Source organism: Cyprinus carpio, chromosome B4 (genome assembly GCF_018340385.1).
Source record: "Cyprinus carpio isolate SPL01 chromosome B4, ASM1834038v1, whole genome shotgun sequence".
Lineage (NCBI taxonomy): Eukaryota > Metazoa > Chordata > Actinopteri > Cypriniformes > Cyprinidae > Cyprinus > Cyprinus carpio.
The window spans coordinates 19,348,403-19,376,366 of record NC_056600.1 but is presented as its reverse complement, the minus strand read 5'-3'; the positions used below and the strand labels follow the sequence as shown (position 1 = coordinate 19,376,366).

General features: G+C 36.9%; 1 pseudogene across 1 annotated transcript; it reads left to right on the top strand.

Annotated features, from left to right (window-relative positions):
* Window positions 1-1,579: 1,579 nt before the first annotated feature.
* LOC109063156 lies at window positions 1,580-22,267 on the top strand (annotated as a pseudogene). The gene is made up of 44 exons (XR_006154613.1): window positions 1,580-1,670; window positions 1,974-2,003; window positions 2,211-2,436; window positions 2,877-3,006; window positions 3,137-3,200; window positions 3,280-3,362; window positions 3,629-3,821; window positions 3,932-4,051; window positions 4,235-4,355; window positions 5,161-5,296; window positions 5,386-5,463; window positions 5,647-5,716; window positions 5,843-5,974; window positions 6,101-6,244; window positions 6,705-6,799; window positions 6,891-7,023; window positions 7,328-7,571; window positions 7,704-7,744; window positions 8,247-8,330; window positions 8,426-8,580; window positions 9,059-9,197; window positions 9,345-9,443; window positions 9,568-9,762; window positions 10,276-10,518; window positions 10,775-10,931; window positions 11,076-11,186; window positions 11,304-11,445; window positions 11,554-12,397; window positions 12,474-13,908; window positions 14,091-14,228; window positions 14,435-14,644; window positions 14,829-15,067; window positions 15,276-15,462; window positions 15,592-15,799; window positions 15,911-16,089; window positions 16,441-16,510; window positions 16,724-16,833; window positions 17,232-17,263; window positions 17,363-17,519; window positions 17,667-17,704; window positions 17,861-17,968; window positions 18,079-18,118; window positions 21,203-21,310; window positions 21,856-22,267. The product of XR_006154613.1 is annotated as a mucin-2-like (transcript).
* Window positions 22,268-27,964: the final 5,697 nt, after the last annotated feature.

Here is a 27,964-nt window from a genome sequence, read left to right as displayed (position 1 = left end):
CACAGTCTGGTCAGCTATCCTTGTAGGGACTCTCTGTAGTTGTAATGGTTTTTATACTGTATAAACCGTATTTTCTATCGACCTACACCAACTCTACACCTAAACATACCCGTCACAGGAAACTTTCTGCGTTATTACTTTCTCAAAAAAAAAAAAACTCATTCTGTATGATTTATAAGCTTTTGTACCCACGGAGACCTCAATTTAGGTTGCCACCGTGAAGTCCCCATGTGTCTGTGTGTATTCAGGTTTAAGTTCCCACCAGGATATATAAACCTGTACACACACACACACACACACACACACACACACACACACACACACACACACACACACACACACACACACACACACACACACACACACACACACAGTGTGTTTTGTATAATTTCACAACTTAAAAACTGAAAAATAAACAAACAAACAAAATGTACACTGATTTTTTTTAAAATGTATTTATGTATTTATTTTGGAACCGTTTTCGTTTTTTTTTTTCACTCAGAAATTGCTATTTAGATTTCTCAAAGTGATACAAATAACACACCTGAATTGAATGTGAATTTTTAATAAAGTAGAAAGACTGAAAAAGTCTTTAAAAAACTTAAAAAAAAAAAAAAAAAAAAAAAAAAAACTCCTTTGCTTTATTTACAACTTAATAAAATAATATGAACATTAAATGCATCCTTAAATATATGTCTAGCTTTTGATATTTGATGCTTATTATTTTTTTATTTTTTTATTTTACATACCTAATAATACAATTGAATCCTGTTCTGAGCACTTCTAAAGGATGTTCTTAACCAGCTTTATCTGTTTAGGTAATATTTATCTAATATTAACCCTCTAACACAATTTAATAGTCATGTTGCTATAATGATTTTTTTTCTCATTCTTGGCATGTATGCATAATTGTCTTTTATCCTGGAGCAGAAGGATGTAATAATTCACCTATTTGGGGGAAGAAAAAAAAAACCCTAATAAAAAAGTAAACTAAATAGAAGACCTTCTAGTTAAACGGTTGTAAATGATGTGTATATCCTATTTGTAATTGCACAAGACTACAATGTAACATGTGTTTTTTGTCTCTCTCTCTTTCTCTAAAAATATTTTCTTAAAGCAGTTTTAAAATTTTGATGATGGTAGTAAGGAAATATACGTCAATGAATATACAGTTTTGGGATTTAAGAGTTACACATGTCCTTTGAACACACATTTTGAAAGGAGATTTGCTTTTTCCATGATTGAGTTTTGAGATCGTATTCTCATCAAGGAGCTAACAGTATTCCTGTTCCTGAAATCAAATCCACCAGTTCACAGAGCAGAACCAAGTGCAATGTCAAACAGAATATGACCTAAACACAATTACAGGTAAACAACAAAGCAATGCTAAATAAAGATTTTCTCAATGGTTGTCTAATGTGAGCACATAAAAAACCCTTTGTTAGCTTTTGTGTTCCATACCCCCTTATTAGTTATAGAATTTAGTCAATGTTTAATAGTGGCTGTTTCCTCATGTTATTCAAATTACTGAAGTCATATCTCATGATAAAAGCGCTGTGAGAAGAATTTCTGTAGTCCTGATGCAGTTGTGCACCAGTAAGCAGATTGTTCATTGGACAGAATGGCTCTACGAGAGGCAACACTTTTAGGAATAATTATTGTATTCTCAGGTTAGCTGATTTTATATTACTTTAATAAATGATATATATTATTTTATTTAATGATGAATAATTAATTTTAAACTTAAATGTAAGTAATTTATTATTATATTATTTATTTAATATTATTTATCATCCATTTTTAATTTTTTTTTATTTATTATTGTTTTAATTCTTACTTTTTATTATTGCAAGTATTATGTAGTATTTATGACTAGATATAAATGGTACAATTATTTTTTCTTTTCTTTTTTTTAAGTAAAGAAATTTAATTGGATTTTCATCTTGTTTAACTTTTTCTGCTTTTATCCACAGGCCACATTCACTCTGTGTTTACAACTCAAAGTAAGAAAGTATTGCATTTTATCTACTTGAATACATAATTGATCAAGCCCAGTGTCCAATTAATAGCATGTCCAATATCCAATATAACTGGGAAATTAGATTTTGTTTTGTTGTTTTATTTTGAGACAAATCACAAGAAAGAATGGAGGAAAGAAAGAAAGAAAGCTGTTATCCACTTTGATCTTATTTATTTGGGTTTTATTTCAGATGTATGTAAGACGTATGGCAGCGGCATCTTTTATACATTCAACAAAACGGCATTTCATCTAAAGACCACATGTCCTGTAACGCTTACACGCTTCAGTCATGCTGGAGTGGACTGTCATATCCTCGTCCAGCGTGGACCGAATGGCCTGATGGACAGAGTGGAGATCATTGTGAATAAAATCACGACCCTCGTTCACAATAACACTGTGACAGTGGAAGGCAGCAGGTATGGGATTTATGAGTCACATTTGTGACCAATATCTAGATTTTTGTTGTATGAAAGTTCTGAAAAGGGTTGTTCATGTTCTCAAAAGCGCTTGTAATGTTGTAATTATTATATTATATAGCATTGTAATAGCATTTCATTATAATATAGATATATCAACCCCCCCCCCCATAATACCTTCTTTACATAATATGTTTAATTTAACAAATTGAATATTTTGCTTAGAATTAAAATCACAGATTTACTGAATTGGGATTTTGCTAGAATAAACATGTTATTAATAAAGCAAATTATTTTAGTTGTATTTATACTGCTTTATTCAATAAACCATTTTGTAGCATGTAAATTAGATATACTGAGTACATTTTAGAAGTATTTATTGATAGAATAAAGTTCCTTGTTAATATATCCACATAGAATATTTGTCAATGTCTTCATAGAATTTCCCTTCCATACGACCACACCTATCAGCACGTGTTTCATTATGGAATCTATACCAGGCTGCAAAGCAAAGTTTTGCCATTGTCTGTCACATGGTACAGTGTAGCTGATGGTGTCAGTTCACTTTGGGTGAGTTACCATTAAAGACAATGGTTTACTGTAGCATTGTTGATTTAACCAAACAAATAAAAATATGCAATTACTATATTATAGCAATCCTGACCATACTGTATGTAATCTTTATGCACATCTCTTACAGATGCAACTGAACCAGGATTTAGTGGAGGGTATGAGTGGACTCTGTGGGCACAAGAACAGCTCAGGTTAGTGTTAGTGATAGTTTTATGATATAATCATGTAATATTTTCTGGTGGTGTTTTAAAATTACTATTTTGTTCATAGAAACTACGCAGCAGCTGGTATTAACCAGTGTCTTCTCTGATGACCAATGCCTGACGCAAGACTCTGTTGCACAGACAAACACAGTGAGTTTCGGCAGAATGGAATAAAAATGTGATGCAAAAAAAACAAAAACAAAAAATATATTTATAGATATATAACATCTATACATAATCTATATAATAATCAAATATAATGCATTACAAAGCTTGTAAATATTAAATATCTCTATAAGAAAAACTTTTGTGTTAACAATGGACTCAAGATAAAATAAAATATTCAAACAAACTTCTAACTACTAAAAACCAAACCTACCTCAATGAATGCCTACTAACCATATCTGTTTCTTTAGGTTTGTAAAAATCTTATGTCCCATGCTTACGAATGTCTCGCTACGAAATATCAAACCTACCTGAATCTGTGCTATAAAAATATGAATGGATTATGGCATCGGGAATCAAACTGCTCATTTTTTAAAGAGCTCTCGCTTATGTGCGGGAGCTCCAGTCCAGTGTGGTCAATGTGGAGATCAAAAAGCAGCTGCTGTAAGATCTACGGTTTATAACAAGTCAATCAGAAAAGTTCTCATATTAATTTCTACATATATACACATTACAGTTTTACTAGCAATACTAATAATTCATCTTGTTTGCAGCCCAGCCTAATTGTCCTGGAGACCTGCACTATGTAGAGATGGGTCCCGCTTTCCCGCCAACCTGCAGCAACCCACAGAATTACACCACAGAACTTACCAGCACCTGCCTACCTCCTGGAGGTTGGTCCTTGATTAGCAGTAAAAATGCAAATGTGGGAAATTTTATTTAATTTTATTTTACTGAACAAACCTCTGATCTTAAGTATTTAACTTCATCAATGATACGTCAAATCAGAAAATAGTGTTTTATTTCATTAATATCTATACTATTTTTAACATTTTCTCTGTCTCCGATAATCTCAGGAAAGGTCCTGAATGATCGCGTTGATGGTTACCATTCCATTTATGTGGAGGAATGTCCATGTGTGCATGCAAAGATAATGTATGCACCAAGGCAGGAGCGCAAAACAAAGTGCCAGACCTGGTAAGAAATTTTGTTAACACTTTAGTATAGGGACCAAATCTCATGATTAACTAGTTGCTTATTAGCATGGATTTTAATAAAATATTGGCTGTTTATTAGTACTTATAAAGCACATCTGCATGACCATGTTCTACATTCCCAATCTTACGCAATACCTAAACTTAATAACAGCCTTACTAAATATTAAGGGGCAGCTGTGGCCTAATGGTTAGAGACTTGGACTTGTAACCCAAAGGTCGCAGGTTCGAGTCTCGGTGCTGGCAGGAGTTAGGTGGAGTTTGGTGGGAGTGAATGAACAGCGCTCTCTTCCACCCTCAATACCCATGGCTGAAGTGCCCTTGAGCAAGGCACTGAACCCCCAGTTGCTCCCCGGGCGCTGGATATATAGCTGCCCACTGCTCCGGGTGTGTGTTCACGGTGTGTTCACTTCTCACTGCTGTGTGTGTGCACTTGGATGGGTTAAATGCAGAGCACCAATTTCGAGTATGGGTTACCATACTTGACAAATGTCACGACTTTCTTTTTTCTTTTTTTAAAAAAGTTAGCAAATTAGGAGTTTATTAAGGCAAAAGCCGCAGTTAATGGTTTGATAATGGTGATAACTGGATCTTAAAAAAAAAGTGTGACCAGTTATTTTTAAGTATTACTGTTTTGGTTACAAGAACATACAATCATACAAGGTTTTTCGAAGTACAACCTCTTCGTAAGTAAAAATATAAGTAAATATTGTGAGATTTGAATTTAATCTGTGAAAAATAAATTTTGAAAACCACTTTAGATATTTTTGTTGTTTTTATCCCCACAGTACCTGCATCAGAGGAAACTGGGCATGTTCTGCAAACACATGTCCAGCCAAGTGTATTATTGAGGGGCAGTTCATCACTACATTTGATGGCAAACAGTATTCTGTGCTAGACAAATGCACCTTTGTGGCTGCAAGGGTAACTAAACTGGGATAAAGCATTTTTTTTTTCTTCTTGCAAAGTGATATTTGATTTTCTGACATTAAAATGTTTGGTATGTCACCCAGGGGCTTAACTGGACATTGAACATTCAATATTCTGGGCAAGGTGTTGTCATAGAAAAGGCATATCTTAATATCAACCAGGTTTGTCTATTTTCCTTTACCAACATTTGCAGGCTTTTTGTATGCATTTTGCAGACTCTATGTAACTTGCATTATCTACTGTACGTATATAGTATGATTTTAAACATTTGATACAATTTTATACCACATTCGGACATCACTTCCCCTATAAACGACTGTTTTTTTGTTTTTGTTTTTTTTCAGGAAAGATATACCTTCTCTGCAAACAGCATACAACTGAACAACATAGAAATCAGTGATTTATCACAGACTGGTATAGGCTCTTTTGGAATTTGTCGTATTAAGATGAATAAGTTTGAAATATTTATATAAGCTTGACAAAATTGGAAACATTCACATTAGCTTTACAAAACTGCTATGGTTTTGGCCTTTGTTTCAGAGTCTACCACAGTCTTTTGGCAGTCTTCAATGTTCATTCAAGTTCAGACTTCATTTGGCCTGAAAATGCAAGTTCAAGTCTCTCCAGAAATTCAGATATATTTGAATTTGCCACCAACCGAAAACACTAAAGGTTTGAGTAATCTATGTTCATACAAGCCAACCTCAAAGCACATACATTTTAGCGAAATGTAATAATACATAGAATTCAATCAATCAAATCTGAATGTTTTTATTAAAGCAAGTGTTTTTATTATAGGTCTTTGTGGAACTTTTAATAATGACACAGGCGATGACTTCACTACTTTTAGTGGCATCATAGAAAGTTCAGTTCAGCTTTTTGCCCAGTCCTGGTCAATGGGCACTTGTACCCCAATTACTGGATGCATCAACACTGACAATGGTAAGTGTCATCAAGACTAACTGCTTAACCATATTAAAGTTCTGTCTTGACAGCTCTCGGAGAGTTTACTATGGTAATGTACGAGACAGTGTTAATGTATTTGGTCTTGGCGGAATAGATATTCTATGCTTCTCCCACTGCAGCAGAGCAAGTATTGATACTTGCTACTACCAATACATCCACAAACATGCTGCTTTGAGATGAAATAACCCCCATAGGTGGAGCTGGGGAAGGGGAAGGGTTTCTGAAGCGTGCTGCAACTGCGACAGCAAACAATAGCCAAGGATTTAAAAGTTGAGCAGCAAACTCATTGGCTGCTGACCTGAAAAGAACCAATCAGCTGTGCCATGTGAATAAAGAATCATATTGAGTTGGAACCTTCTGGACTGCGCCATCTAGAATTTCATAACAGAACTTTTAAATTATCCAAGACAACCACTTATATTCATTCCATTCGTAGAGATATTTGCTGAGGAGAACTGTGACCAACTGAAAGATCCAGAAGGAATGTTTGCTGTGTGTCATGATTACGTACCTGTTTCGCCCTTTGTTGAGGCAAGGATATATTCTTATCTGTTAACACATTTGATCATTTTGAAATACATGGTTATTTTCTTGTCATTAATCTGTTTCTGATTCTTCTTAGGCTTGTGTAAAAAAAACCTGTCAGTGCTCGACTGCATTACAGGAATGTTTATGTGTCTCCTTTGGCAACTACGCAAAAGCCTGTGCAATGCAGGGAATCAATGTTGGGGCCTGGAGATCAGAAACAAACTGCAGTGAGTGACAAGCTTTTATTCAATGCGAAAATTATGCAGTGAATTTCAGGGATGTTAAATAGTATTTCTGTAGGTGTCCGTGCTATCACCAAACGTCCCTATTATCAACATCAACAAAAAGCTTTCATACAGTAGCAACGCTGAAATCGCAACCTTAGCACAATTAACCAAATGAAACCTTGATATTTTTTTGTGTGTGTATTTGCATTTTATTTATAATTATTGTGTGTAATTACACTGTAACAACATTATTTTTGAACATCTGTGTATGACTCATTCCAAAAATGATCATTCTGGCTTTCAGTTCCTTTGTGTATGGGCAATCTGAGGTTTGCTTATGCCATGTTGGCGTGTAACCATACCTGCCGTTCCCTCTCGGGCCCTGATCCGACCTGTGAGGTGCTGGATGACCCTGTGGAGGGGTGTGGATGCACATCAGATTCTCACCTGAGCAACCAACAGACCTGCAGCCCTCGTCCGCTGTGCAGCTGCCACCACCCCGGAGGTGACACACCTCCAGGTCCTGTGGTTATCGGTGGACGCCAATGGTAAGGATGAAAACAACTCAGTTTAAAGAAATGTTTACTCTATGTTGACTAATTTGTTATCATTATTACTATTATCATTTATTTTTTTTTTATGTTTGTTGTGTGTATAAAAATGTTTGTTTTGTATTACAGCTTGTGTGAAAATGGACAACTTCATTGTCCTAAAGTTTGCAGTGAGTAAAATCATCTACTTACATTTTAGAAAAACAACAACAAATACACACTAAACAACAGAATACTGAACCAGCACACATAGCATCTTTTTATGTGTGTATTTAAACTGAATAGTCTCTGTGGAATTCTATGGCAGTTCTGAACACAGATAATTTATTCATAATACAAAATTAGACAAGAAATCCTCTCTACTTTTAATTTACTGTGATTGTTTTTAGCACAAAGACTTTAATAGTTTCATAATGCACTTTATCCACAAAAATCTATGCTGTTTGCCTGCAATTAATGATGTGATAATGCTGTACGCGTAATTCATCAAACTAGGTTTAAAATACCCAAGCATTGTGTAGTTGAGCAGTATGTAGTTAGTCACTTTTTAGTGAACTCCACCATTGAATTTTCAAGTAATGTAACACCTACTAATCTTGTGAACCATTAAAATTTGGAAATTTCATGATTCATTGCCAAAGATTCCTATTAAGTTCTATTCCTATTTTCTAGATTGCACAGTGGGAAAGATTTGTGTGGATTGCGCACAAATACCAGACTGCCCATAGGACGTGTGAAAGCTTGACCAAACCTGTAGTAAGCATTTGTCTAAAAATTGACATCTGTTATCAAATTGACAAGTGTTATAGTGTTCATTTTTTGCAAGTGAAATTCCTGATCTATATTTACAGAGTGATTATAACAGATGTATCAGTGGCTGTTATTGTCCGGATGGCCTTTTTGAAGATCATAACGGTGGTTGTGTGGCCCATGAAAACTGCACCTGTGAATTCAGTGGGAGCGTGTATAAAACTGGCCAGAGCGTGGTGACCAACTGTAAAATATGGTAAGAACCCTGTCTTTTGGCCTTGACCTGGGTTCACATATTTAAAAAAAAATAATTTACCCACCTTCATGTCATTCCAAAGCCATAGGGTCTTCCTTTTGTGGAATAAAAAAAGGAGATATTTTGTAGAATACTCAAGATGGATATTGAGGTTATTAATCTCTTAAAATTACATCAACAACAACAGCAAAAAATCATATTAAAAGCAGTCCATTCAGCTTATGCATTATGTTTCTGGTCTTCTAAATTTGAGCTGATATTTACTAAAAATCTTCCCGTCCACTGTAATGCTCAAATCTCACTTGTTCCCATATGTGTTCGAACTTGGCACCTAAAGATTCTAAGCAATCCCGAGTCTGAATGACATTTGAGAGCTTCATGATTGTATGCTTTGAGATATCCTGCCCTGCAAAATTACAATGAAGTAAAAAAATCACCTGACCACTGGATTTGAATTACATGATTTTGTGTGTCGCAGCACATGTAGAGGTGGTGAATGGTCTTGTATAGATGAGGCATGTTCAGGAGTATGTGAGGTGTTTGGAAATGGGCAGTATCACACCTTTGACTCCAAATGGTACAGATACGATGGCCACTGTCAGTACACCCTAGTGAAGGTGAGTGGTTTCAATGTGACAAATTATCTTTTCCAAAAGATTCTGACTTAGTTTATGTACAGTATACTAGTAAAATTCACAAGTTCTGTAAAAAGTAGTAATCAACAATTGGCAAACATATTTAACTTCTAACACTTCTTGTATAAGGACGCTGGCTCAACTGGGAAGTTTGCAGTTAAAACTGAGAGTGTTCCTTGTTGTGACGAGTCTTTGACATGTTCCCGCGCCATCTCAGTGGAGCTCTTGGTAAATGACCATCTGTGTATATATAAATTGTTGTTGGATGTTGTCAATATTTGAACTTTATATCAAGTAAAAATTAGAATGTACTCAGTTATGAAATTGTAAATATTTGCTTAATGTTTGACAGGGTGCAGTGACTCTGATGTTGAGCGACATGAAGGTAACTGAGACTTCTCATACAGGGGGTGCATTGCTGGCAGAGCCCCTGTACTCCATCCAAACTGTGGGCCTCTACATCATTATTTCAGTTCCCAGTCTAGGGATCACTGTAATCTGGGACAAACATACTAGGGTCACCATCCAACTAGAGCCTCAGTGGAGGGTAAGTCACATTTAATTTCTTTAATTGTCTGAGAGTAATATTCAGTATTTACATTGTGAATTAATCAGATGTCATGCAAAAAGAAGCAAGCTGTCCATATTATTTCCTGCTCTGCAATAGTATAAAGCTGCATCAAGTACAGTCTCTGTTGCTTATGTTGCCAGAACTGTTATTGAAAATGAATGACGGCGGATTGCTTTGCTTCAGCAAATTGCTTGAAGGGGGAGCAAACCTTTTGTTTTTAAACTCATTGTAAGCAAAACTGTTCTAATTGGCTATCTTCTGGGATTGATGTTCCCGGTTTCAACATTAAGTATGAACACACAAATTACTTCTTGTTGAAATTTTGTTGCATTGTGCCTGGTTAGGACTTTTCTTGTGATAGACCTAGTACAAAGTTTTAAAATGAAACTAGCGTGATAGGAATGTTGGTTCAGGAACAACAGGAATATAGATCTTGAAACATGTGAATGGTGAAGGCATGCATGTTCTCTTTCAACTGTGGAACATTAGGGCCAAGTGTTGGGGCTTTGTGGGAACTTTGATGGAAAGGTGACAAATGACCTTCTGACAAGCAGCTCCTCAGAAGTTTTCAGTGTTTTGGACTTTGGGAATAGTTGGAAGACAGCAACTCCGCCATGCTCAGATGTAACCCATGAAACATTTCCTTGTGAACGACACTCCTACTGTGCAGCCTGGGCCCAGCGGCGATGTATGATCCTGAGATCGGACACCTTTATAGACTGCCATTTGAAGGTACTTTGCAGTGCCAAACGTTATAAAATAATGTTGTTTCTGATGTTTAATCTTGGTTAATTTACTTTAACTAGACAAAGCACTATTTCTACATTAGACATTTCTGAACTTTGTTCAAGTTCATCAAACTGTTTCTGAGTTTGAAGTTGGTTCAGATACACAGTGTACTCACAATTATTTATTTATTTTTTGTCATGAGGAAAGGTGCAACCTTTATCGAACTAGGCAGTAACTGTTGCATTCTTTGGACTACTAGGTAGATCCAGAGCCTTATTACCAAGCCTGTGTTTTGGAGTCCTGTTCTTGTGAGTTTGAGGGAAAGTTTCTTGGCTTTTGTACAGCTGTCTCAGCTTACGCAGAGGCATGCAGTGCAAAGGACGTCTGCATTAACTGGAGAACCCCAGATTTGTGTCGTAAGTATTGTATTCTATTGTAATTATTGGATTGGACTTTGAATACAATTAAGAATGTTCCCAGCATGAGTATTTCCTGGTAAAAGCATACCTGAGTTATTAATTATTTAGTCAAGTGATTACAGTGTTTGTTCATCTCCACAGCGGTGTATTGTGACTATTACAATGAAGTGGGCCAGTGCACCTGGCATTACAATCCCTGTGGCCAGGTTAAGACCTGTGGCACTAATAACCACTTTACAGGAAAACTTGAAGGTATTTTTTACTCTTTCTGTTCCTGTTTCTTGATCTTGCTGTTGTACTGCAGTATTCTGTACTGCTAGAATTTAGAAACACGGAAACTATTTCACCAAGCAATGCATGACATTTCAGGTTGCTACCCAAGATGCCCTGAGGAGACCCCATATTATGACAAAAACCTAGGAAAATGCACCGCTTTGCACAACTGCACTTGTACCTTCATGAATAGAGTGTTGTTACCGCCTGATGAAATATGTACTTCTTATACATGCTGGTAAGCCATTTTGTAGACTCTTGTTTCAGTGCTGGAAGGATATTTAAGATAAAACATTTATAAACTATATACCTACCATTAATTAAAATTTGTATTATTTTTGCTTAGTAAATGCCTTAATGGACAAATGGTCTGCAAGCCTACATTTACAACTACAACTACGACTACAATTTATTACACATCGACAGCTCATCCATCTACAGCAATAATAACCCACACAGCCACAACGCAACCACCAACAACTCAGAGCACAACACAATACATAAAACCAACAACACAATACACAACGAAAACAACAACCGAGAAGACAACAGAATCTTCTACAACTCCAGTTAAAGCCACAACTACAACACAACTACCAACAGCTGTGAGCACCACAGAATACAAAACCACAACAGAACCACCGACATCAGAGAGAACAAGAGAATACACAACCACAACACGTCCATCAACAACTGAAAGTACAAAAGAAACATACACAACTCCGATGGAAGAAACAACCACAACACAACCACCACCAACTGAGAGCACAACAGAACACCAAACCACAACACATCCATCAACAACTGAAAGTACAAAAGAAACATACACAACTCCGATGGAAGAAACAACCACAATAAAACCACCACCAACTGAGAGCACAACAGAACACAAAACCACAACACGTCCACCAACAACTGAAAGTACAACAGAAACATACACAACTCCGATGGAAGAAACAACCACAACACAACCACCACCAACTGAGGGCACAACAGAACACAAAACCACAACACGTTCACCAACAACTGAAAGTACAACAGAAACATACACAACTCCAATGGAAGAAACAACCACAACACCACCACCACCAACTGAGAGCACAACAGAACACCAAACCACAACACATCCATCAACAACAAGAAAGTACATCAGAAAAATACACAACTCCGATGGAAGAAAAACACCCACAGCACAACCACCAACAACTGAGAGCACAACAGAACACAAAACCACAACACATCCATCAACAACTGAAAGTACAATAGAAACATACACAACTCCAATGGAAGAAACAACCACAACACAACCACCACCAACTGAGAGCACAACAGAACACCAAACCACAACACATCCATCAACAACTGAAAGTACAACAGAAACATACACAACTCCAATGGAAAGAAACAACCACAGCCCAACCACCACCAACTGAGAGCACAACAGAACAGAAAACCACAACACATCCATCAACAACTGAAAGTACAACAGAAACATACACAACTCCAATAGAAGAAACAACCACAGCACAACCACCACCAACTGAGAGCACAACAGAACAGAAAACCACAACACATCCATCAACAACTGAAAGTACAACAGAAACATACACAACTCCGATGGAAGAAACAACCACAACACAACCACCACCAACTGAGAGCACAACAGAACACAAAACCACAACACGACCACCAACAACTGAAAGTACAACAGAAACATACACAACTCCGATGGAAGAAACAACCACAGCACAACCACCACCAACTGAGAGCACAACAGAACAGAAAACCACAACACATCCATCAACAACTGAAAGTACAACAGAAACATACACAACTCAGATGGAAGAAACAACCACAGCACAACCACCACCAACTGAGAGCACAACAGAACACATAACCACTACACGTCCATCAACAACTGAAAGTACAATAGAAACATACACAACTCCAATGGAAGACACAATCACAACACAACCACCACCAACTGAGAGCACAACAGAACACAGAACCACAACAAGTCCATCAACAACTGAAAGTACAAAAGAAACATACACAACTCCAATGGAAGAAACAACCACTGCACAGCCACCAACAACTGAGAGCACAACAGAACACAAAACCACAACACATCCATCAACAACTGAAAGTACAACAGAAACATACAACACTCCGATGGAAGAAACAACCACAGCACAACCACCACCAACTGAGAGCACAACAGAACACAAAACCACAACAAGTCCATCAACAACTGAAAGTACAACAGAAACATACACAACTCCGATGGAAGAAACAACCACAGCACAGCCGCCACCAACTGAGAGCACAACAGAACACATAACCACTACACGTCCACCAACAACTGAAAGTACATCAGAAACATACACAACTCCGATGGAAGAAACAACCACAGCACAACCACCACCAACTGAGAGCACAACAGAACACAAAACCACAACACGTCCATCAACAACTGAAAGTACAACAGAAACATACACAACTCCGATGGAAGAAACAACCACAACACAATCACCCACCTCAGAAAGTACAACAGAATACACAACACAACCACCAACAAGTGAGAGCACAACTCAACCAACCATACCAACAAAACAAAACAAAACAACTGCAACTCAGCCGACTACTAAAGCCATAACTTCAGTAAAATATAGCACTTCAGTGTCAACAGTATCTACAACAGGTGTGGAAGCCACTACAAATATAAACTTGTGCTTGAATGAACATTTAAACAATGCTTTCTACAAATATAACACCAGTAATGTCATAATAAACACAAAGTGACAAAATACTTTGAATGTGCTACAAAACTGCCACACAAATGTATTTTGTACTTACTGTTTTTTTCTCTCTCATTCCCACTAGAAATTATAATAGTCACTGGCTCTACTATCACCAGTCCAACTCCAAAATCACCTCAAGTAGTGATTACAACAACTAATCCTACAACAACAACCCCTTCTATGACATCTGTACTCAGTACCACTGAACACACAACTCCAGGTAACTATACTACACATTCAACTTACAAATACACTACTACATGATGACATAACCCCAGGGCCTACTACAGCTTAAATGACATATAGAACAAATTCCAAGCTCTAAATTCAGTGTTAATTACAATGTGTTCAATGTCTTAAACTCACTTATATGTGATACATATTTAGATTGATTGAGATCATATGTTTATGTCTTTTTTGAACTAGTGTGTGAGTGCAAAGATGTGATGCGAAATCAAAGCTGGTTGTGTGGAGAGACTTGGAGAGAGTATTGTGCTGATAAAGCCTGTAATGCTGGAGTGATTGAGGTAAAATCCATTACCTGTCCAACATCCACAATCAGGACTGATTGCCCTAGAGACATGAAGTCTTTGGTCAGAGATGAAGAGACTTGCTGTGAAAACTGGGAGTGTGACTGTAAGTAAACTGACTTGTCATACACACATCGAAACCAGTGGGACTAGTTAGTGGCGTGGCTATCTATTTGTCCAGCCAATGGAAAATAAGAAGAGTGATAGGGATGCCATCATGCTTTTACAAAAGTTTGTATCATTTTACTTGTACATCAACTTCAGTCTATTTTTCCTGGTTTCTTTTTTAGGCCAGTGTCAGGTTTATGGAGACCCTCACTACATCTCCTTCCAGGGGATTCCTTTTGACTTCATGGATAACTGCACCTACACTCTAGTGGAGGAGCGAGTACTGCAGCACAATTTAAGCATTACTGTAGACAACTACTACTGTGTGCCGGAAATTGATAATTCCTGTTCTAGGGGAATCACATTAAATTACCGGAATGATATTGCCACACTTATGGTAACAGAGGAGTTTACGGTAGAGGTATGTTTATAATGATAATACATTAAATTATTATTAATACCAAATAAAATGAGCTCAACTCAAGGAACTCAAATATGCAAATATCTAACAATAAAACAGATTTTTGCTCCACACCCACAGTTGTCTGCTGATCTGTTTCTATGAATGACTGGGGATAATATTTCCCTTGAGCTTTGATGACAAGTAGATTGTCTCTTTCTTTTTCCAGTGTACTTTGAACCAGGAGATTATAAACCCACCACATGAAGATCAGGTCTTCAAGTTTGAAAACAGTGGTAGCCAGGTCTACATCTACATCAAGCCTATTCGTTCCTATGTTTCTCTTACACCTTTCAACAATCTGTTAATCAACCTAGCAATGGAGTACTTCCACAACAACACCCAAGGACAGTGTGGTACGTCATTAAAGTCAATTAACTTCTGATGGAAAGTTACTGGCACATTAGACAATATGTGGTTCATGGTACATATGATATCATAGACCATAAATAGATTGTGATAACCTTACACTCTTGATTTTGCAGGTGTCTGTGGTGGGCAGTCGTGTATAAGAAGAAACGGTGTAGTTGAAGATGACAGCTGCTGTGATAAGACTGCATATGACTGGGTTGTAGAAGACCCTCTGAAACCCTACTGCAAATCTGTGCTCCCCAATGTTCCTTGTGGCCCTCCAACTTCACCTTCACCTCAACCACCCTGCGATCCTACAATATGTGACCTACTTCACCATGAGTAAGTCACTGTTGTGTTTTTTAGTTCATATAAAATGACAAACAACTTCATAGTTTTGCTTGGCTTGTTGCATTGTGATTATAACAATAGCTATTAACATCTTTTACTCAGAGTGTTTGCGGAGTGTGGTAAAAGGATCAGTCTTACGTCCGTAGAGAAGAATTGCCGGTTTGACTACTGTTCATACAATAGTAGTGTTGGTGCCTGTTCCTCTCTGGAGTATGCAGCATCAGAGTGCAAAAGGTTTGGTATTTGTGTGGACTGGAGATACCTTACCAACGGCTCCTGTGGTAAGAAAACAGTATGAAAGCAAAGTTTCAGGGAATAGTAGTTGCACGCTTATATTGATGTACATTTGTACACTGATGTCTACAACATATCAGCATCATCTTAAAACCTAACTGTTTACACATATAAAAGTTTAAACACCTGTAAGTCTTTACAAATCCATTGAGGTTCATGAAAGTTTGAATTTGTGGAATTCATAGCTTGATTTTGTAGTATAAGTTACTTTAATTTTATTGGCCGAAACTATGTGTTTTCCATGTGCATTTGATTTTGTGTTATTTCCAATAACAAAATGCTTTAGTAGTAGAGTTTGCAACCATTGCTGTCTTCTAATAATATTCCACTGTGTTTAGAGATCACATGTCCGGAAGGAATGATGTACAACGAGTGTCGAAAGTCTCCAAATGATGTCTGTCGAGGCGGGTGAGAAAGATTTTTACTTTAAATGATTCAAGCATTTCTAAAGTTCAAGTCCTGCTGCATATTTCACCTCATAATTAGAAGATAGATTTTTTTTCCCCCATTTTTTATTGAATGATTTATTTTTAATAATGGTTACGGTAAGGATTGCATGTTTACTGGTAGGCGTGATGTTTCATGTATGAGCTCACGCCCATCACTCTAATGTCTCCTCAGTGTTCGCATGCCTGCAACCTCTGTGGTTGGTCTGAGATCAGGCTGCTTTTGTCCAGATGACCAGATGCTCGCAGAAGAACACAAGCAAATCTGTGTGTCTGAATGCCCAAGTGAGTTAAGAACCAAATATTACAAAACAACAGTTTTTATTTATAGGCCAATCTTGAGAGCAATGTTACAAAAGTTTTGTTACTGTAATTTTGTTAACACTTTAGATTAGGGTACACTTATTCACAATTAACTACGACTTTTCCCTCAGTAAATTCCTAATTTGCTGCTTATAAATAGTTAGTAAGGTAATTGTTAAGTTTAGGTATTGGGTAGGATTAGGGACGTAGAATAAGGTCATGTATTTTAAAGTAATAATATTTTAAAGGTAATTTATTTTCTTAGCAAAACTGACTTTGCAAAGATACTTTGCAAGTTTTCTTTAATAAGTAATGCTTTGTGCAAATTTCTCTAAATTGAGTAATTAAGATATGCATTTTATTTCATATTTATTTTTCAGCATGTAAAGGGCCACTGGGTGAGCCCATGCCGGTAAGAGTTCATTTAACAGTAAAACAACAAACTTCTGTTTAAAATTATCTGTAAACAGATGTTTATTATGAATACTGCATGACAGAAATCTTTCATCTTTCTATAGTGGGGGCAGTATGGGAATCAAACTGTCACATATGCACATGTAATAACCAGACTAGAACTGAAGAGTGCATACCCAAACCTCGAGAATCCACCCCAGTCTGCAGCGCCTACTCCATCGTGGTCTCTGACTGCTGTGACAATCAGATTTGCGGTAATGTTGCAATCTTTCCACAGAACGTCCTAGTGTAGAGTGCCACTGGTGCTTGGAATAAATACACATGCTGTTTCAGTTGATTATTTTATTAGGTCCAGTGCTGCAAAAACAGATTTAGAGTATGTTTTCTTTGCTTATTTACAGTTGAGAAGAGTTGCGAGTACAATGGAAAGACTTACAAGGTAAAGGAAATAGTTCACATATTTGCTCACAATGGGAGTATGGTTTGTTTTCTATAGTTTTAGAGGCCCCTTTAAAAGACCGTGCTGTAACCAAATTTAGCACAAAATATATACTGAACAATGCATGTATATGTGTTCTCGCTCTGGTGTATTCAGGTGGGTGATCGGTGGACAGACCCTTCACGTCCGTGTGAGTCTTTCAGCTGTAGTCAGACAGGAACTGAAGTTGAGAAAACCATGTGTCCCGTGCAAATCTGTGCTGAGGTGGGAATGACCAAACTCACTATCACAAACTGAATCAAGTTTGTTGCTCATATACATCTTTTTTTTTTTAATCTAGAAAGTTAATGTATTATGTTTCTGTGTGTATTCAGGATTTACGAGTGTGGGATGAACATCATTGCTGCTATTCATGTAGGTTTACACAAATGTTTCACTCTAGTTGGTCTTGTAATGGAACTGTACCATAGCACAGTGGGGTCTAGTTCTTCTCTGATGTGACCTCAGTATGTTAACTGCAAGACCGATGTTAGTATCAAGCCAAGGCAACTGTCCACTTTTCCAGTGACCACAGTGAAGGGCTTATATTTTCCCTTTTTCCCCCATTCATTAAAATAGAGGTTAAACTGTAATATAATGTTATATTATTAAAATTGAAAACAATTTAAAATAACTTTATCATTTTAATATATTCCAATGAAGGCTGATTTTTCAGCAGCCATGGCTCCAGTCTTCAGTATCACATGAAATCATCTATTTCAGAAATCAGTTGTATTGGAAAATGGGATACATTTTTTTTCTCCATAAATGGAAACTTCAAAAGAATATATCCCAATTCTCTGAGATGGGATGCTGTGTCATGGTGTTGACATTACAGGAACATGATTTGATTTGTCTGAAGGGAGATGCAAGTGCAGACATGCCTGAAGTATGGTGGTGTAACCCTAAGATATTCTCTTGGGATGCATTCAAGTTCTCCCCCTTCAAATCTCATTAACCAAGATCCATACCTCCAAGAGAGTATTGGGGGTACTGCACCAGTTGCACTTCCCAAAGGATGGCCCTGTGTGTGTTTTGTTTACTACTCACTGTTGTGTGTGCACATGGATAGATGAAATACAGAGCACAAATTCAGAGTATGGGACACCATAATTGGGCACATGCCATGTCCTTTCCTTTCTAAAGGAGCAGCCTCTAGCTATGCCGATGTGGGGCAACAGATTAGAAAGACGTGATGCAATCTACCTTCAACCTGTCAGCCTTCCAAATCTAGCTTCTATCTCTGTGCATCAGCCCCTTGGCAGTGGTTTCTATTGTGCTATTGGTTTATAATATGCTGCAGGAGATGGCTTATGAGAAAAGGAACATTTCAGTGTACAGATTCTATATCATCAATCACCTATTGTTCGCAGCCACCTCTTGTTTAACACCCCTATCTTTGTTTAAATGGTCGTATCATCTCACCATGAAAACACCTTATGTGGGAAAGCTTGTCCCACAGTAGTCCTTATATTAGAGAAGCACTGCATTGCTTTCAACCAGATAAGCTAGCAGATTGCCTTACCTCACTGTGGTTTCATGCTTTGCTTTTAACATCAGATCATTGTCTATGCCTAAGCGAAGGACTGAAGGACCAGGGGCCTCTTTTCTAAAGTGTGCGTACGCACAGATTTGATCCACACCAACGCTCAGTAAGAACTGCCCTTTGCCCTTGATGTGGAATAGTGCTTAGCGTCATGTCAGGATCTGAGCAGACGTACTGTACACTTTTTCTTGTCGTAGTACCGCAGGTTTTTGAAAATGTAAGCTGTTCTTGCAGCTTACTTTTCTAAAATAATTGATTTGGACAATGACTGGTAATCTTTTATATGTTAATGACATTAATTAGGAGTTGTTTACAAGCCAGAGAGCCGAAAACATTCACGCAATTGCACGCAAGTTCAAGATCATTTGCAATTCATAGATTTCACATCTGAAAGAGATGCGAATGTGTGTTTTCTGTGCGTACGTTCATTCTATGAATCACATGTGAGCATGTTTGAGAGATGATCGTAAGATCAAATTTTGGATGGTTTTTTCTGCGCAACATTTTATAAATGAATTCTTGAATGCTGCTGATTGATTACTTGTCTCTCTGAACTTATAGACTACTGTTTTCATGGCAGTACCAAAAAGACCAGAAGGGCAAGCTCAGGATATCAAGGAGAAAGAATTTCTTCTTCACTTCAATTTGTAAGAGTGTCAACCTTATATGCCACTCTGCGGCAACCATTACAGCAATGGAGCAACTGATAGCACGGACCATGTGCTTGGTGGCATGGAGATCTGTGTTTCAGCAGAGCTCTATGTCTCCTCTTGAGACAGTCCCTTGACTTGTCTTGGTCAAGGTCCTTCGGAAGATTAGCCTGCAACACTGCCATGGTGTGCAGCACCCCTCCAGTTTGGCCCACTGCTGCATATGTATTGCCCACCAGCTGAAAAAAATATTTTGACACATCTTTGAGGGTAAAACCTTGGGGGTGATGGAGGAGATGGGCTTCAAGGATACATATGCTTCAACTCCCATCACATCTTCCTCATTCGAGCTGGATCGGGCCAATGACATGCTCTTGATTAGATCACAATAGGCCACAGAGTAGGCTTCATGACCCAGCCGGAGAGCATCAGAGTGAGATCAGCCATCTCCTTTGAAAGCTGGCCAAGTGTGCTCTACTCAGAAGCAAAATGACACACATGCCATGTGTGTCATCTCCTGTTATTTTCTAACTTACTGACCACATACTTTTATACGTTAGTGTATAGTCATCAATTATGGTGTTAGATACAGGTCTCCACATTAGAAATTTTAGATCCAGACCCTGATGTCAGATCCTGCCAGAAGATATTAGTTTAGTCTTGTATCGAAAATGCAGTCAGCAGCATTTTGTCTAATATCCAAAACCTGTTAAACAGCAAGTCTTGTCCGTGACCCAAAACCAGTTATTTGTCTGCATAGTTGCATATGTTTCAATGCTCAGAAGTTTTCTGACCAGCACAAATCCAACAAGTGTTATTATACACAAGTGGCCCTACTTTATATTAGGTGGCCTATTATGTACTTACATTTAAATGAATCATTGATATACAATTAACTTATTGTGTACATACATGTGTTTACATTGTACTTATATTTCAAATACCTGCATTTAATTACATCTGTAATTAATTTCTCTAATTACATTTATAATTAGACTGTTCACCCATCCCTTACAACTTAACCCACCCTTGAACCTACCCATACCATCAACCCTGTCCCTAACCTTGTCCATATCCAACCTTAATAGCAGCAAAAGTGTTTCGCAATGCAATATGAGCACAATAAGTACATTGTGCTTATTTTTTTGATGTAAGTACATAGTAGTTAAGGGCACCTAAGATTTTTTTGTCTCTGATGTTAAACAAATCTGTTTTATTTTTACACCTGTAAGTATGTTGCTTATTTTGTTCTGTGTATCATAGGTAATGTTACATGCAGTGCAAGACTGATGAGAATGAACCTTACACTTCCGACTGCACACAGGAAGTCGAGCTGCCCATTTGTGAGGGCCAGTGTGAGACACATAACAGGCAAGTCTAACATCATCAGCCGTTTTATTCTAAAATAAGATAGAATAATTGAGACTTTATTATTTTAAAGACACTTTGTTAAACAGACACTTTATTAGCTGGATGTTCATGTAAAGGCCAGTTGTAGTATTACAAAGATAATATGCAGCTAATAGCAATACGAATCTGCCAATCATTAATTATTTCCCTAACAAATAGCCTTTGGCAACTAAGGTATTGTCAGAACATTTGTCATGTTTTCAGCACAGGATTTATTATTATTATTTTTTTTTTAGGTTTTAAATATTTGAATATGGAGTCTCATTCCCCATTTTATAAATATTTTGGCATGACAAATTATTGTATTTTCATATTGGCCAATTATTTGCAGCTTAGATAACTGCATGCAAAAAAATGTGTTTTAAAATATAGATAGCTATTGACAAAGACAATATTAACAAATTAAAATAATAATAATAATAATAATAAAATATACACAGACAGTGTACCATTTGTATATGTGGCCCCTGAGTTCCATATTTTTTATTTGTTGTGTTGTCTTGCAGGTGGATTCATACTAACAGCACACTTCAGCTTGAACAGAGTCACCAGTGCTGTAAAGAGAGAAATTATGAGATGAGAGAAATCACGCTGACTTGCAGTAATAACTCTCTGACCCACTTCACATACCGACATGTCACAGGCTGTGAATGCAGGGTTGAAGGTTAAGTTTACCTGACATACAAATGTATGAAAATGTTAGTTAATGTTACAAAAGATTAATTTTGGTTTGTGTGAGTTGTATATGCTCAATTTATAATTAGCTGCTGATGTGTGGGATGATTTAGTTTTAAGCCAAACAAACACATTTCTGCCATTTATGCTTTTCATCATGTTTTAAAGGGGTCATATGATGTTGCTAAAAAGAAAATCATTTTGTGTATTTGGTGTAGTGCAATGTGTTTATGCAGTCTAAGGTTTAAAAAACACATTATGTTCCAGATACTGTACATTATTGTTTCTCCTCTATGCCCTGCCTTTCTGAAACGTGTTGATTTTTACAAAGCTCATCGTTCTGAAAAGCGAGGTGTGCTCTGATTGGCCAGCTATCCAGTGCGTTGTGTTTGGCTGAATACCTCAAGTGTGTGACGGAAATGTTATGCCCCTTACCATACTGTGATGATGTCTCCCAGCACGGCCAGATAAACCAATAAAACCCATTTCAAACGAGGCATTTGTTGCATTCAGTGGGGACATAATTAATTATTATAATGACTTATACTGTGTTTTTATGAATTGCATTGCATATAGCACCGCATAAACACAAAACCATGTCTACATTTGTGATCGGAGAAATGACAAACAACAAGTGCTACTCTACACTGCTCAAAACTCGCATTTGAATCATCTGTGGAAAATTCTTTAAATATTAAAACATACTCACAGGTTGTGAGTCAGAATAGCCGGCATTGTAGGTTCAGGAAATAGTCAAATATTCAGTCAAAAAAAAAAACAAACACAACTCACACAGATATTTGGGTCGAACTGTTCTGGAACAGTGTTGTAAATACAACTTAACCACTGATTTCTAGTTGTGTCCTCTTTTGGAAGGCCAAACAAAGTAGTTTCGCTTTCACAACCAAAACACACAGCATCTCCACAACATGGCGGCAGCGGCAACAACAATACTACAGTGAGAATCAAAGTTAAGGCTTCTTTCTTTGCGTGAACATTTGGGCGATGTTATGCAAATCTTCCCACATAGTGATGTAGACATGTGGGGCGTGTTTAAACGAGGTGTTTTTTGGACGTGGACGAGTTAAACGAGGAATATCATTTTTTGGAGACTTTAGTCTGCTTGGCATCTTTAGAACTTTTGTAAACGGTGTGTTCACTCTCACTGGCTGTGTTGTGTGCACTTGGATGGGTTTAAATGAGACTTTTCGTCTTGTTACCATACTTGACAAATGTCACGACTTTCACTTTAGGGATCTTATCTATTCACAAACAGCTTGTAACACTCCAAAGAGAAAAGAAAACTTGAAATCGCATAATAGGACCCCTTTAAGTGAATCAGCTTCATTAACTGTCAGTTTGTCTGTGGCCAAAATCAATGCTTTATCTTGTTTAAATTATAATCACTATTTTATTTTGTTTTGTCAGAAACTTAATGCAATTATGTGCAATATATTTCAATTATTACTTTAATCTGTTTTATGTTTTCTGTCACATATGAATAATGCCATACTTGTGTGTGTCTGTGCTTTTAATTTGATTTCACAAACAAATCAAACATGTGATTGTAACCTGTTATCAGGTTTCAAAGCCTCAAAGGCTTTTGTAATCCGCTTTATGGAGTCATAATTCATAATAACCGTTAATTCAATAAAAAATAATTTGACACTTGTGGTATTTTAATGTGTATCTGCTTTTACATTACTATATTATTTAAATAATAATAATAATAATAATAATAATAAACACTAAAATAAATATAGACTCATTGTTTTTATTTTTTTTAATTTTTTTATTTTTTCAGAATCCAAATTTTTTGGCCTTCTTCCAGGATAATATATATAGCTCTGGAAAAAAATTGAGAGACCACTGCAAAATGATCGGTTTCTTAGGTTTTATATTTTTGTTTTATTCTATAAACTACTGATAACATTTTACCCAAATTCCAAATAAACATATTGTCATTTAGAGCATTTGCAAATGCCAACTGCTCTAAATAGATCGATCACCCTAGCTGCCATTAACCATTCTTTTTGTAGGTCACGTGATGTCATCCTGTGGTTGTTGAGTGACATTCGAAATAGTTGGTGGTCATCCCAGTCAGTGAAGAGTCATTTTTCACCCTCTGTCGGTCTTGTCCTCAACGTCTACAGCTTGACCTTATTCTTATGAACCGTTGTCTCTGCAATTTTAAGTATGGAAGCAACATGGTGCTCACTGTATCGCTCTGCCAGTAAAGCCAGAATTGAGCACTTCTTTTCCTCACTCAAACCCTTTTCTTTTCAACTCTTATGACATGGTCAATAGCTGTTATTTGCTTCCAATTGCATTTGAGATACTAGCACTGTTTTTATCATCCAAGCTGGTCCTATTGTTAAAAGATGTCATGACCACAACAGTAGTTTTTATACTTTACCTTGTTAATTAAGATTTAGTTGAGGTGATCACCTAATCAGTACTAGAGGTCTGCAAGTCCGTTGGGTCCCAATAGGGTCCGACACACTGAGTCTGTTCAGGCTGGGGTTGGGCCATTTTTCTTTTACAGATTGGGCTTGGGTCGGGATTGGGCTCGTTTAGCTTCTCTCCTTTTATTGTGCCCATATACGCGCAGAGCACACATAGGCTACTGTATGAAATATTGTTATAATGATTATTATTATTATACATACATAGATTATACAATGATTATACATATTATACATAGCCTACGCAATACACAATGAATATATGCACGCTTTAACATACAGGTGACAGTTGACCACAACTAGATCCTAGTGAACTGGCAAATTACAGACCCATTTCAAATCTTCCATTTATGTCTAAAATTTTAGAAAAAGTTGTGTCTGCTCAATTTTCACACAAACTGCAAAAAAAAAAACTACATGAAACATAACATAGCGGCATATAAAAACTATTATTAAAAAATAATTGTCCTTACTACTAAACAAAATATAATGCTTCTTGCATCAGACCAAGGCTGCATCTCATTGCTAGTTTTACTTGATCTTTGTGCTGCGTTCGACACCATAGATCACGACATACTCATAGATAGATTACAAAACTATACAGGTATCCAAGGGCAGGCTTTAAGATGGTTTAGATCCTACCTGTCCGATCGCTACCACTTTGTTTATTTAAATGGGGAGTCATCTCATTTATCACCAGTAAAATATGGAGTGCCACAAGGATCTGTCCTAGGTCCTCTGCTATTTTCAATATACATGTTGCCCCTTGGTAATATCATTAGAAAATACAGGATTAGTTTCCACTGTTATGCTGATTATACTCAACTATATATCTCAACAAGACCAGGTGAAACTTCAAAATTATCTAAACTAACAGAGTGTGTTAAAAATGTAAAAGATTGCATGACCAATAATTTTCTCCTTTTAAATTCAGATAAGACAGAGATATTACTTATCGGACCAAAAAACATTACACAGAATCAATGTTACTTCCTCTACCAATTAGACGGATGTACTGTTACCTCCTCTACTGTCAAAAATCTGGGTGTTATATTAGACAGTAACTTGTCTTTTGAAAATCATATTTCCCATCCTACAAAAACAACATTCTTCCATCTTAGAAACATTGCCAAGCTACGAAACATGTTACCTGTTTCTGATGCAGAAAAGCTAGTTCATGCGTTCATGACCTCTAGACTGGACTATTGTAATGCACTGCTAGGTGGTTTTCCCGCATCCTAAATAAACAAGCTACAGGTAGTCCAAAATGCAGCGGCTAGAGTCCTTAACAGGTCAAGAAAATATGATCATATTACCCCAGTTTTACAGTCTCTGCACTGGCTACCTATTAAGTTCGTATCAGTTACAAAATATTATTACTTACCTATAAGGCCCTTAATGGCTTAGCTCCTGCGTACCTAACTAGTCTTCTACCACGCTACAACCCATGACGCTCCCTAAGGTCACAAAACACTGGACTTTTGATAGTACCTAGGATAGCAAAGTCCACTAAAGGAGGTAGAGCTTTCTTCGCATTTGGCTCCCAAACTCTGGAATAACCTTCCTGATAATGTTCGGGCTTCAGACACACTTCCTCTGTTTAAATCTAGATTAAAAACACACCTCTTTGGCCAAGCATTCAAATAATGCATCTCATAATTTTGGACTGCAGTTATATCTGATCAAATGCGCATTATTATTCTTTAGCTTGGGTTAAACTAATTAATGTTACTTGGCTGGAACAGCAGCTACGCTAATTATGTCTCTATTTGTTTCTCTGTTTTGGTAACTAGGATTTACACAAGCTTCAGTCTGGATCCAGAACACCTGAGAAGAGATGATGCCAGCCCCTCAGAGGACCTCAGATGATGCTAACCCAGAGACAACATACAGAACTACCACATTTTGCTACAAGTTTGATTGCATAATTGCTGTTAATAGTGTTAATCGTCTGTTTGTTTACGTCTTTTATTGATTTCTCTGAACATTTCTGCCGTATGCACATAAACTGACAGTCATCACTGATAAGCTACTACTAAATATTGTAGAAACTTAATTTTCTGTAAAGTTGCTTTGCAATGATTTGTATCGTAAAAACCGCTATACAAATAAACAAATAAGTGCGTCGCAGGTATCGTTGACCATTCAGAGCATCAGGGAGAAACTGAAGTGTGGGAAATTATTAAAAGTTCACAACGCTTCAGGGAAAAGCTGCAGTTTTCATTTGATTACCATGACAAACAACGAGCCAGTTGGTCTTGTGCAGTGCTCACCATCTCCTCATTAGACGTGCCTTTAAGAAATGCATCTAAATGGATTATGATTATAATGAAAACGTTTTTTTTCCTGATATGTTTTATTTAGTTAAGTACTCATTTAAAGCTTTCTATAGATATATTTATCATGTCTGTGAGGCATGTATTCGCTGAGTTTAAATTTTTGTGAAGTGCTCCTGTTCAAGACCAGACGGCAGAAAGCGCATCATGTTTGTTTTCTTTATTTTATAAAAGCACAGCGTTTTGTTGATATTGTGAGTGAACAAAAATAAAAATAGACCCTTTACAGTTACGAATGATGAGTTACTCTTACCTTATGAGCAATATCCATGGAAAACATGCAAGTGATCATGCTGGTGCCTCCATGTCCTGCAAAGCGTGCTTTAGCTTCCACTCTCCGCACAAACTATTGGATATAGCACACATTTATCTGGGTTTAACGTTTAAACATTGTTATATGCTTGAACTGTTTTAGTATATCTATAGATTTTATTTTAGGCAAGTCATGATAATTTAAGAAGGCTAAATAGATCATATATGATCAGCTCACTGTCTGCTGCTGGCCACTTGGTCATTACTTTTAAAAAACAAAAACTTATAGTTAAGGAACAAAAAATGCTCCAAGTGTTTTTCGAAGTTAGCTTAAAAAAAATGAACAAAATATAATCACTTTGCCATTACATACAAAACTGAACTATTTTTAATAGCTGAAACAGTAGTATAAGCTGTTTTGGGAGAAGGGGGGATAAAAGGTGAACTCGGGTCAGTAACACGGGCCGGGCTAGAGCCTAAGTGTCTCGGGCCAGGGCCGGGCTAGGGCCTAAATTTGAAGCCCGTTCAGGGTTCTAATCAGTACTTCATAAGCAGAAATAGGTGTGCCTGTGCTAGAATTTAGCAGACACTGAAATGGAATGGCTGCTATACATGTAGAGCTTTATCATAATAATCAATATAGGCCTAGCCTTTTTATTATTATTTTTATTCTAATAATGATTTTTTTATATGAATAAATATTGATATTTTGATAGTTTTGGATATAGTGACTGCTGTGGCAAATCTGAATTGGAGTGAGTGGTGATTTTACAGGAAAATAGTTAAAGTTCTCACTTTTCCAACACATACACACACACACACACACTGTTTCCAGTGACTGCATTCACCTTTCTCTGCATCGACCCATCTCTGTTTGTCCAAAGCAT